At 38.1% G+C, this 11,232-nt stretch overlaps 1 pseudogene; it reads right to left on the bottom strand.

The window, feature by feature from the left end:
* Positions 1–7,764: 7,764 nt before the first annotated feature.
* On the bottom strand, positions 7,765–8,955 carry LOC104111424 (phylloplanin-like; annotated as a pseudogene).
* Positions 8,956–11,232: the final 2,277 nt, after the last annotated feature.

The raw sequence follows: 11,232 nt of genomic DNA, 5'->3' as shown, positions 1-11,232 counted from the left end.
CGTATACTGAACATCCCTATACAAAAGTATCTATAAAGAAGTGAAAATGAAATAGAACTTGATAGAGGGTGACTCTGAGACCTGTGGATGCCGGCAGGTATCTCTTGAAGTCTCCAAATCCGATCTCGACTCACTGGTGCCTAGGCTGGTACTTGGATATGCACAAAAAGATATGCAAAATTTTAGCAGAACGGTACTCAGTAGGTGCCAAGCCTAACCTTTATATAGTAGTGACGAGGTCAGGTCAAGGCCCTATTGGAGTAAATAAGATAATTGAACATGCATATGACAATGTGATAATGATAAACAGTGGAAATGAAAAAAAATGAAGAAATATACAAAAATAGCTACACTGAACTAAGGCAAATAAGGTCTCACGGAAAAAAAAAACAAGGAATAGTATGCCAAGGAAACAAAGAAACCAAAACACAAATAATGTAATAGAAAAGAATCAACAAGAATCACTACCGAGGTATCGCCTCGTCATCTCATTTCACAAATCAAATCAGAATCTTTCTTTATATCACCGCGTGAGCCTTGGATTAAGTTTAAAATTTTATTTTTTTTGCAAAATAGCTTCCCGTGTTTTGGTCAACCTTATCACATCGCGTGTCTTCTAGTAGTTCTCCTACCAACAACACATGTATCAATCCCACCTCAACCCCAAATCCTTATACCACCGCATGCGTATCAATATCGCAACGTATCACAAATCGCACCTCAAGTGCTCAATATCACAACTTGCCAAAGAAGTCAAAAATAATAGTATTTCCACATTAAATATCCCATGACTACCACAATATGTACAAGAGTCTCAACAATAACAACCGAAAGTGAATGAATCACTAGAATAGTATTTCAACAAATTTACCATTTTGCCTCAATGTGAATCACGACCTTTATAACTCAATACTAAATTTAACAATAAGATATTCCATGAAATGACAACTTTAAATAAGGAACTCAACGGTTAATTAATGAATAAGGAATATAGAGATCAATAACTTTAACTAAACATGCAAAGAAAATTAGCAAGTAAGGGGTAAGACAAGTATTAATGATGTCAAGTAAAGCATGTGAAGATAGACTAATGATGATGAGTATAACATATTATGGAAACTCAATTACAAACATGAAATGAATCTACATAGCTAAACCTGGTCAATTAGCACATTTAGCCAGTTACATACTCGTCCTTGCGTACACGGCTTCCACATATCACAATATAACAAAACAACACCAATTCTAAGGGGTATTTTCCGACACAACGTTAGGCAAGACGCTTACCTCAAAACATGCTAACTCAATCCACTAGTAAACTTTTCCCGCGATTATCCAACTCCGAACGGCTCGAATCTATCCAAAACAAAGTTCATACCATAAATACAAACTATATGAAGCTATTCCAAACAATAAAGTTGCAATCTTTAAAATAAACAAAAAGTCAACCCTAGGCTAGCGTCTCGAAACTCGACCAAAATTACAAAATATGAACACACATTCGATAACGAGTCCAACCATACAATAATTACTCAAATCCGACTTCAATCTCAAAATTTAGTTTAAGAAGTTTTACAATTTTTCCTCAAATATTTTAACTCAATTCACTAATTATACAACCAAAATAAACCGAGCTCTCTAGGTCCAAAATATTAATAACGAGATGAAACCCTCATATTGAAATTTGAATATTGCTGCCCAGTCGTCCTCTATCGCGATCGCGGACAAAGACTCGTGATCGCATAGACCAATTCTCCCCAGCTCAATAAAATACTCTACGCGATTGCGTGAAGCCAGTCATGAATGTGATGACAAGCTTCCTCCACCCATGCGACTGCATCCCAGGTCACGCGAATGCGATGCCCAAGCGTGCCTCAGCCCCAGCCTCACTGTAACGACCCGGCTGGTCGTTTCGAGAGTTATATCCCCATTTTCCCCATTTCTGCTTCTTTTTGTGTTATTCAGCTATATTGTGTTATACCGGGTTATTTGGTTCGGGTCCATAGTGGTTTCAGAGTGAATTGAGATACTTAGTAACTTTGAGATAAGCTTAAGTTGGAAAAGTCAACAGGATGTTGACTTATGTGTAAACGATATCAGATTTGGATTTTTTATGATTCTGTAGCTCCGTTAGGTGATTTGGAACTTACGAGCCCATCCGAAATGTGATTTGGAGGTTCGTGGTAGAATTAGTCTCAAATTGGCGAAAGTTAGAATTTTGGCGATTTTGGCTGGAAGTGGAAATTTTGATATCGGGGTCGGATTGGATTTCCGGAAGTTGGAGTTTGTTCATGGTGTCATTTCAGACTTGTGTGCAAAATTTATGGTCATTCGGACGTGGTTTGGTAGGTTTCGGCATTATTTGTGGAATTCGGAAATTTCTAAGTTTATTAGGCCTGAATCCGTGTGTAATTCGTATTTTTGGTGTTGTTGAAGGTGATTTGAAGGTTCGACTAAGTTCGTATGATGTAAGGGATGCATTGGTATGTTTGGTTGACATCCCGAGGGCCTCGGGTGAGTTTCGGGTTGTAAACAGATCATTTTTGGCCTTGGTGAGATAGCTGATCTGCTGTTGTATTTTGGTTATGGTTTCCTCTTATGCGTTCGCGAAAGGGGTCTCGCGTTCGCGAAGAGTGTTTTTGAGATGGTGAATTTTTGTTCGATGCGTTCGTGAAGGTGAGGACGCTAACGTGAAGGGTAGGACAGTGTGTGCATCGCGAACGCGAGAGTGGTGTCGCATTTGCGAAGAGGAGTAAGGCTGTTGGGGACCCCAGGTGCTTGGTCTACGCGTTCGCGAGGTGGGGGTTGCATTCGTGAAGGTATGAGCTGGTAAAGCATCGTGTTTCCTAAGCAGTTGTCACGTTCGCGAAGAGTAAAGCGGAGAGGCAGTCAGAGTTGGTCTACGCGAATGTGAGAGGATGGTCGCGTTCACGAATAAGGAATCTGGGCAGTCAATGTTAAATTCAAAAATCAAGGGTTTGAGCTAATTTTTCATATTTTGAGCTAGAGATCATGGATTTGGGCGATTCTTGAAGGGATTTTTGCGAAGTTGATTAGGGTAAGTGTTTCTCACTTGGTTTTGGTTAAATTCCATGATTATATCTAGATTTTTATCATCTAAATTATGATTTGGGATGAATAATTCGGGAAAAAGTGAAAGAGTTCTTGAGATGGAATTTTGAGGTTTTGAAGGGGATTTTTTGTTGGATTTTGGTAAATTTTGTATGACTAGACTCGTGAGTGAATGGGCTTTCGGTTTTTGTGACATTTTTCGGATTTCGAGACGTGGGCCCGGGGTCCGGGTTTGAGCCGATTTGGGATTTTGGCTATAATTTGGTATTTTTCTTGTGGAATTGATTCCTTTATCCTATATTGATCATATTGTATTGCGTGTGGCTAGATTCGGAACGTTTGAAGGCCGATTTGAGGGGCAAAGGCATTGCGGAGTAGGATTTTGCTCGGATTGAGGTAAGTAACAGTCATAAATCTGGTTTTGAGGCTTTGAAACCCCGAGAATTTTGTATAATGTTATATTTGGAGGTGACACACATGCTAGGTGACGGGCGTGCGAGCCTGCACCATGAGGGATTGTGACTTGGTCTGTCCCGTGAGACTGTAAAGATGAATATCCACTGTTATTACTTGTTTTTCTTTGTCTTTGAGCAATTGACTGTCTTTCATGTTAGAAACTATGATTAGGCCATATGATATCACTATTAGGACACAGAGCAGTCCTATACTTGTTGAATTGACTGCTAATTGATGTCTTGTACTCAGTCACAGTGTTATTGTGTGTTATATCTCTATTTCCTCTCATTTCTTGTTAATACTTGTTGTATTCCCTTCATGGGCTGGTTATTATGATATTCTGTGAGCCCGAGGGGCTGGAGAGGTTAGTGACTGATATAGGGCCCAAGTGTCGTGTTGAGAAATATGTGAGATATATTGGACCGGGCTGCACGCCCCAGCAATATTAGATCGGGTTGCACGCCGCAACAAGCCTTTGGGCCATATAACGGATCGGGCAGCACGCCGCAGCAGTACTTGGATCAGGCTGCATGCTGCAGCAGTATTGGGTCGGGCTGCATGCTGTAGCAATATATGGCGCTTGGGCTGTAGGAGCCCCTTCGGAGTCTGTACACCCCCAGTGAGCGCAGGTACCTTTGATTGTGAGTATTGAGGATGAGATCCGAGTGATTGAGTTGTTGATATAGATGAGTGATAGTAGCCCTGTGAGGCTATACTTGCTCTTATTTTGCTGTCGCACTTCGTTGCTAATTGTTGTTGTTTTGAAATTTTATGGAGGGCTTATATTGTTGTACCTGAGCTCGAAATGTTTGATTGAAAACACCGAATTGAAAGCATGCCTACTTTTCTTGCTGAAATTACTGAAATGAACTGCATTTATGTAGCTCGTCACTGCTTCTCAGTTCCTTATTTAATTTTGTTACTTACTAAGTTGGAAGTACTCACGTTACTCCCCGCACCTTGTGTGCAGATTCAGATGAGACCGTTCGCAGAGATCATTGAGTCCGTGCACTTATGGGTGTCGGAGACATACGAGGTAGCTGTCGGCATCCGCAACCCTTGATTCTCCTCTACTATTATCTTTTCTTTCTGTTTGGGTATTATTGGAACATTGTAAACTCTGATTCTAGTCTGGTTTAGATGATCATGACTTAGTGACGCCCCGATGTTGGGCTATTTTCCGCATTTATGTTCAATTGGGTTTTACCCCATATTTAGGAGGAATTCCGGTTATTTTAAATGTCTTAATTCATTTCTGTTAAATTTTGAAAGTGTTTTGGAAAGGCCGACTTGCCTAGTACCACGATAGGTGCCATCACGACGGGTTAGAGTTTGGGTCGTGACACTCACCTTCCTTATACGCGAACACGATATACCTCACGCGTTCACGATTAACAAGCTCAGCAAACTTCGCAATCTCACCCTTACCTTCACGAACGCGAAGAGAAAAATCCCAGTAGTTGCTGATGACTCTACGCGATTGTGAGAGAACCTTCGCAATCGCATAGAAGGAATCCTAAACAGAAAACAGAAGCTTCAACAATTCAATCGAGTCCAAAAATGACTGGATATCAATCAGACTCACACCCGGGACCCTCGGAACCTGTCTGAATATACCAACAAGTTCCATAACACATAACGGACCTACTCGAGGCCAAAAATCACATCAAACAACATCGGTTTTATGAATCGCAACCCAATTCAAGCTTATTGAAACTATGAACATCCGACTTCCAAAACTAACATTGAATCATACCAAAAAACCTCAGAATGACTTCAAATTTTGCGCACAAGTCATAAATGACATGACGGGCCTATTGTAACTTTTGGAATTGGATTTTGACAATGATATAAATAAAGTCAACTCCTGGTCAAACTACTCAACCTTCCAAACCTTTGATTTTCTAACTTTTGAATATTGAAGTCGAAACAACCTACGGACCTCCAAATCACTCTGAAACTCACCCAAAACCAAAATCAGCTACCCCAAAAAGTCATATAACAACAATACAACATAGAGGAGGAAATAGATAGTGAATCGGGGCTAAAATACTGCACACGACCGGCTAGGTCATTACACAAGGTATGCCTTCTCGGCTACCGCAAGCCTTAGAGTCACCTTCCCTTATCCTTAATTACTATGTATTTTCTTTCAGATAGTGATGTAGTATATATTCTTGTTTCACTCTGTGGAGCTTATGACTTAGATTCACCGGTCTTGGGAGTGTATTGTTAGGGATTTTGATTTTACAAGTTTATATCAGATATTCAGCTTACTTTTTAGTATTTTGATAATTATTTATGCCAAGTCTTCATTAACTATTAGGCTTACCTAGTCGTATAGACTAGGTTCCATCACGACATCATACAGAGGGAAATTAGGGCTGTGACAATGTGTGGGCGTGCACCATGATAATTATGATTCAGTTGATTTTGTGATACTGTGTAGTTATCTAGTCCTGTTTCTATTCATGTAATTCCTACGTGTTAGAGTAATTGAGTTGTGAAGCATGTTAGAAATCGTGTTTAGGCTATATGCTTATTCTGTTGGGATCCACTGAGGTTATTTTTGTGGTTGAGTTATTTTCTTATGTTGCAATTATGTACTCAGTCATATTCATTCATTTGCATATCATATCTCAGTATCTATTATTATTCATGGTTACATCATGTTATCATTGTTTTGGTTGGGTTGTATGATATATGTGAGCCCGTTAGGTTGGAGAGATTGGTGACTGAGTTGGGGCCTGGGAGCCGTGTTCTAAGTGATATTGGGGATCGGGTTGCACGTCGCAGCAGGCCATATTGGCTTTATATCTATTATTTTTATTATGGATCAGCCTACGTGTCGAAGCAGGCCTCATTGGATTTTTTATTACTATTGTATTGGGTTGCATGCAACAGCAGGCCATATTGGCTTTATATTATCACTTGGGTAGGATTCGCCCCTCTAGAGTGTGACATACTAGAAGTGAGTACAGGTACCATACAGTGCTGAGTGATTATGTGTGATGAGTAGAAGTTTGAGATAGATAGATTGAGCACTCTTAAAGTGTAATTACCTGGGATTATCACTTTGATGCATTGCATTTGACATACATATTTGACATGTAGGCATAGAGATGTAACATTTATCATAATAGTTGTACTTGGCATATATTATCAGTGTTGAGCTTATATTGTTGAACTTGTAAGCATGCCTAAATTTCTGTACTATGTACAAGTTGAATATGGACCTTCTCTAAATTATTAGTGTCATTATCTTTTTATATTTGTGTTGTTGTCATTTTGATTCAGACTGTATCTTTCTGAGCTCGTCACTGCTTTCAGCCCAAAGTTAGTCATGTTACTTATTGAGTATATTGGATTGGTTGTACTCATACTACACTCTATACTTTGTGTGCAGATCCAAGTATATATGGATGCGGTGAATGCTTGAGTGGTGATAATACCTGTTCGTAGACCTCGTGGTAGCTGTGATGACGTCCGTAAACCTTGGTTCTCCTTTCTTTCATTTTACATCAGTACTATTCTATATTCTCATACAGTTGTACTAGGGTTTTAGACTATGTTAACATTAGTAGCTCATGTGCTCGGTGACACTAAGATTTTGGGATAATTGTAGTTGAGTTGCAGTTATTTTTATCAGTTATTGATGAGACTTTCCACTATTGGACCTATTAAATCATGTTTTTAATTTAAAATGCATCGTTATTATGTTATTTTCGGCTTACCTAGTAATGTGATAGGCGCCATCACGACAGGTTGAGATTTGGGTCGTGAGATGAACTTTCATTTTCCCTTCACTAGAGATGTTATTGGTAGAACTAATAATATATTTCTTCTTTCTCATTAATCCCACCAAGCATGATGCCTCTATATGGGGTATTATACATTGTCAGATACATTATTGGGTCCCATCATTATATAACTTTGAATAAGATATTATTTTTGTTTTATTCGTTATTTTTATTAGTATTTATTATCTTATCGTTTGACCGACATTATCATCTTACAGTATCTTCCTTAATTTTATCTTATCCCGTTTTTACTGTATTCTCTTTTTATGTCCCTTAATTCTTATTTCATGTGTCCTTATTATCTAGAGATGCTAGGTCGAAGCTCATTTTAGAATCATTGCCGCATGTATGAAATAAAATATAAGAAGGGGTAATAAACAAGACAAAGCTATAAACAAAATAAAAACACATGCAATACGATTAGATGGCTCCAATATAAGACTTGCAAATATTATTTGCACTTTATTTACTAGTGAAAATAGCAGTCCTTATTCATGCAGTAAACAACTGGCCAAGAAGGTTAACTAGCTGATGCATAGTAGTAGTACTAATTAAGCACTAGTAATCTGGCTCGTTCACTATAAAAATAGGTTAAGATTAAGTATCAAACTAGTAGGACCTAAACGAACATTAATATGACCGCCCATACCGCCAATACCGATATTTACAAGGTTCAAGGATGATACGAAAAGTAAAACAAATGGTAAGCTCGCGTTACATGTTGAGAGTGGAGTTGCAACTACTAAACGACAGTTGGACAATAGCAATGGCAAAGTATTTACACGAGGATCCACCACCAAGGAAAATACTCACGATCCATTTATTATTGTACTTGATACCACATTTCGTGTTTCACCGCAATTGCCCCGATGCATCTGCAAAGTTAAGTGATATTAATATTATTTACGCAATTAGATCAACTTTGCATTTTAGCTCACATGTTGAAAATAAAATTAATTATGTAAATAAAATGATATTATCTCACACTTTTTATATTTTTAAATGGATTGATCATACAGTTCAACATGCTGAAACTTCTTATGATCAGGCTATATGCATCGTATGACTGCGAGTGTAGGATACATTCGCCCTAAGTTACTCTATATTTATACCATCCTCACCTATTGTTATGAAAGGATTAATAGATGTAGTGTTATTTCGCTTAGACTTCAAATCATTAAATCTGCCTAAATATTAAGAAAATTTACTTGTAGTTATCTCTTGGATCATCTGACAGTGTATATATACTCATATATCATAGGTTAATAATTCTACTTACGACATCTATCATAGGATTTAGTGTATTTATAGAGCTAATTTATTATTCGATTGGGGAGAGTTCCCTTTTGGTATATATATAATTATATAATAGGTCTACGTACAAAATAAAAAACTTACTAGAAAAAACTCGAGAGTGGTCCGTTGATGACATCTAAATTGCCGTTAATGCTGCAAAGTACAACCCCACTTATACATATTGAAACAAGTTGGGCAACAACAGCAGGGGTTGCGATTAATGGAGCCAAAATAAAAATCAAGAAAATATTTGCTGAAGCCATGGCAGTTATTTTGATATGTGATAGTTATTGCTGTAAGAAATTGTGTTGCTCAATTAAGGCGTGTGCATGACCAATTTATAGTAAATATCATCGGCTGAAATTTCAAAATCCCTAATCCACTTGTTGTGAAAGTGGATTGTAATGCTATCACGTATATATTTGAATGAACTAATTGAAATTTCAAAAGACCTAATTCATTTGTTCATTGCTATATGAGATATCGGTGGTCACTCTAGCTATAACTACATACAATTCATGTAAATTTCAATAATCAATAGCAGCCCATCCTTTACTTCTAAAAGTTACTTACTTTGAAAAGTATTTTATCAACATATATAGTATTTCATAAGTAGTTTTGGAGAAAAATAATTTATGTTTGACAAATTTCTTTAAAAATATTTGATAAACAAATAGTGTTTGTGTCACGCCTCGAATCTAGGAGCGAGACCAGCACCCGGTGCCTCACCTAACCTAGCGTACCAAATTGCGACTAAGGGATTCTGAACATATAATGTCATTATTTGGCCATGGGGCCACCTTGCAAGACAATTTGCGAAGTAAAATATAAAACTGAATGGAAACTAGCGCTAACTAAATATCAATATAAAGCTAGGCCGACAAGGCCGTCATAGCTACTACAGCTGACAAACTACCAAATTATACATACCAGGCCTACAAACCCAACATACTGCACTAACCAACAAGATATGTCTAAAAGCCTCTACTGATAGATGTACTGTGATCGGAACAGGGCCCCGACCTACCCATAACATATATACAGATATACATAAGATGTACACAAAACTGTAGACCTGGCAACTCCGAAAGACGTGGAGCTTACCGATCAGGCGAAACTCGGGAAACACCTACTGAGGAGGTCTACCCGTCTGTCTGTCTGAACCTGCACGCATGAAATGCAGCGCCCCCAGAAAAGGGACGTCAGTACAAAATAATGTACCGAGTATGTAAGGCAATAAAATAACTGAAAGCTGAAACTGAACTGATAATATGATAACTGAAATTAACTGGGAGTCAAAGATGGTCTGGAGATATACTTACCTGCTGATACTGACTCAACTCTCTCAATATATTAAGTAAAATAAATGTCCGGCCCTATAGGGCATAGAACGTGTAACTGCTCCGCCGTAGTATGCTCACTCATAGGCGCTCGGCCATACTAGGCTCTGTATCTTGGCCATTCTGGGCTCGCTCATAGGCGCTCGGCCACAGTAGGCTCGGTATATATAACTTACCATCTGATCAGAGGTTGCCCAATAGGGGCCTGCCCACCGATTATAGCTCGATGGTGGTGAAAATAGTGTAATACTGTATATATATATAGACCCTCTGCTCTCTTGACTGAATAAAGACAAAACTAAACTGAATATGAAGTCTCGATAAGGAATAATATTGTAACTTATGAGACTAGAATAATGTGAATAAATTCATGAATACGAACTTCTCTTTATGTCTCATTATTAACACATGTAGCTATGAGATCATGCCAAAATGAAGGAAGGGCTTAGCTTTAACATACCTTATCACAATCTTTCTAATCACCAAGTTGAACTCACCTCTTCGCACTTTAATCTACAAGAATGATAATAATACTATCGTTAAGTTACGAAAGGTATAACTATCACAAAACGAACGACAAACTTATTTTGTATTAAAACGGGCAGCATCTCCCCTATAATCCTTACTTCCTCCAAATTCAAGATAACACCAACAATACAAGAACAGAATAATAACAACATATATACATCATTTTCCAGCCCTATATACACCATCAAATACTACAAAACAGCCCAACACACCCCAATCTCTTCATACACAAAACGACCACCGTAGTAGTGTCAAACGACCCGAAAATGTTATGATGAATGACCAGCCAACCACCCTACATTTAAATGGTGTTTCTACACCCCCTTCCTCCTCCAAAACTTCACAAAACAGTAGTAAAATATGCAGCCCAACAGCAACAAAAAACAGTCCACAAAACAGTCCGCTACAAGTGAATAACTCGAACTCACGGCTTTCAATCACCGTCCTGTGAGTTCTTATAAGTATAGAACGACTTACCATGAATTTATAGAAGAAAAAATGGATGAAAGAGAGCAGTAAACTCACCTTATTTGTTGGATAACTCAGCTCCTATCTTGGTTCTTCAAACTCTAGGTTTTACCTCTAATTAGAACTTGAAAGGGAGAGAAAATCAATTAGGGTTTGTGGAAAATTTTTTTGGGAGGATTCTTTGCAGAGCTTATGTCTGGTTATTATGCTCTATTTTAATTCTAATATATGAAGAAAATATTCCTTTAAAAGGCCTCCTTGGACGACCCAAA

The sequence above is a fragment of the Nicotiana tomentosiformis genome, chromosome 2, assembly GCF_000390325.3.
Source record: "Nicotiana tomentosiformis chromosome 2, ASM39032v3, whole genome shotgun sequence".
NCBI lineage: Eukaryota > Viridiplantae > Streptophyta > Magnoliopsida > Solanales > Solanaceae > Nicotiana > Nicotiana tomentosiformis.
This window is presented reverse-complemented; position numbering and strand designations above follow the sequence as displayed.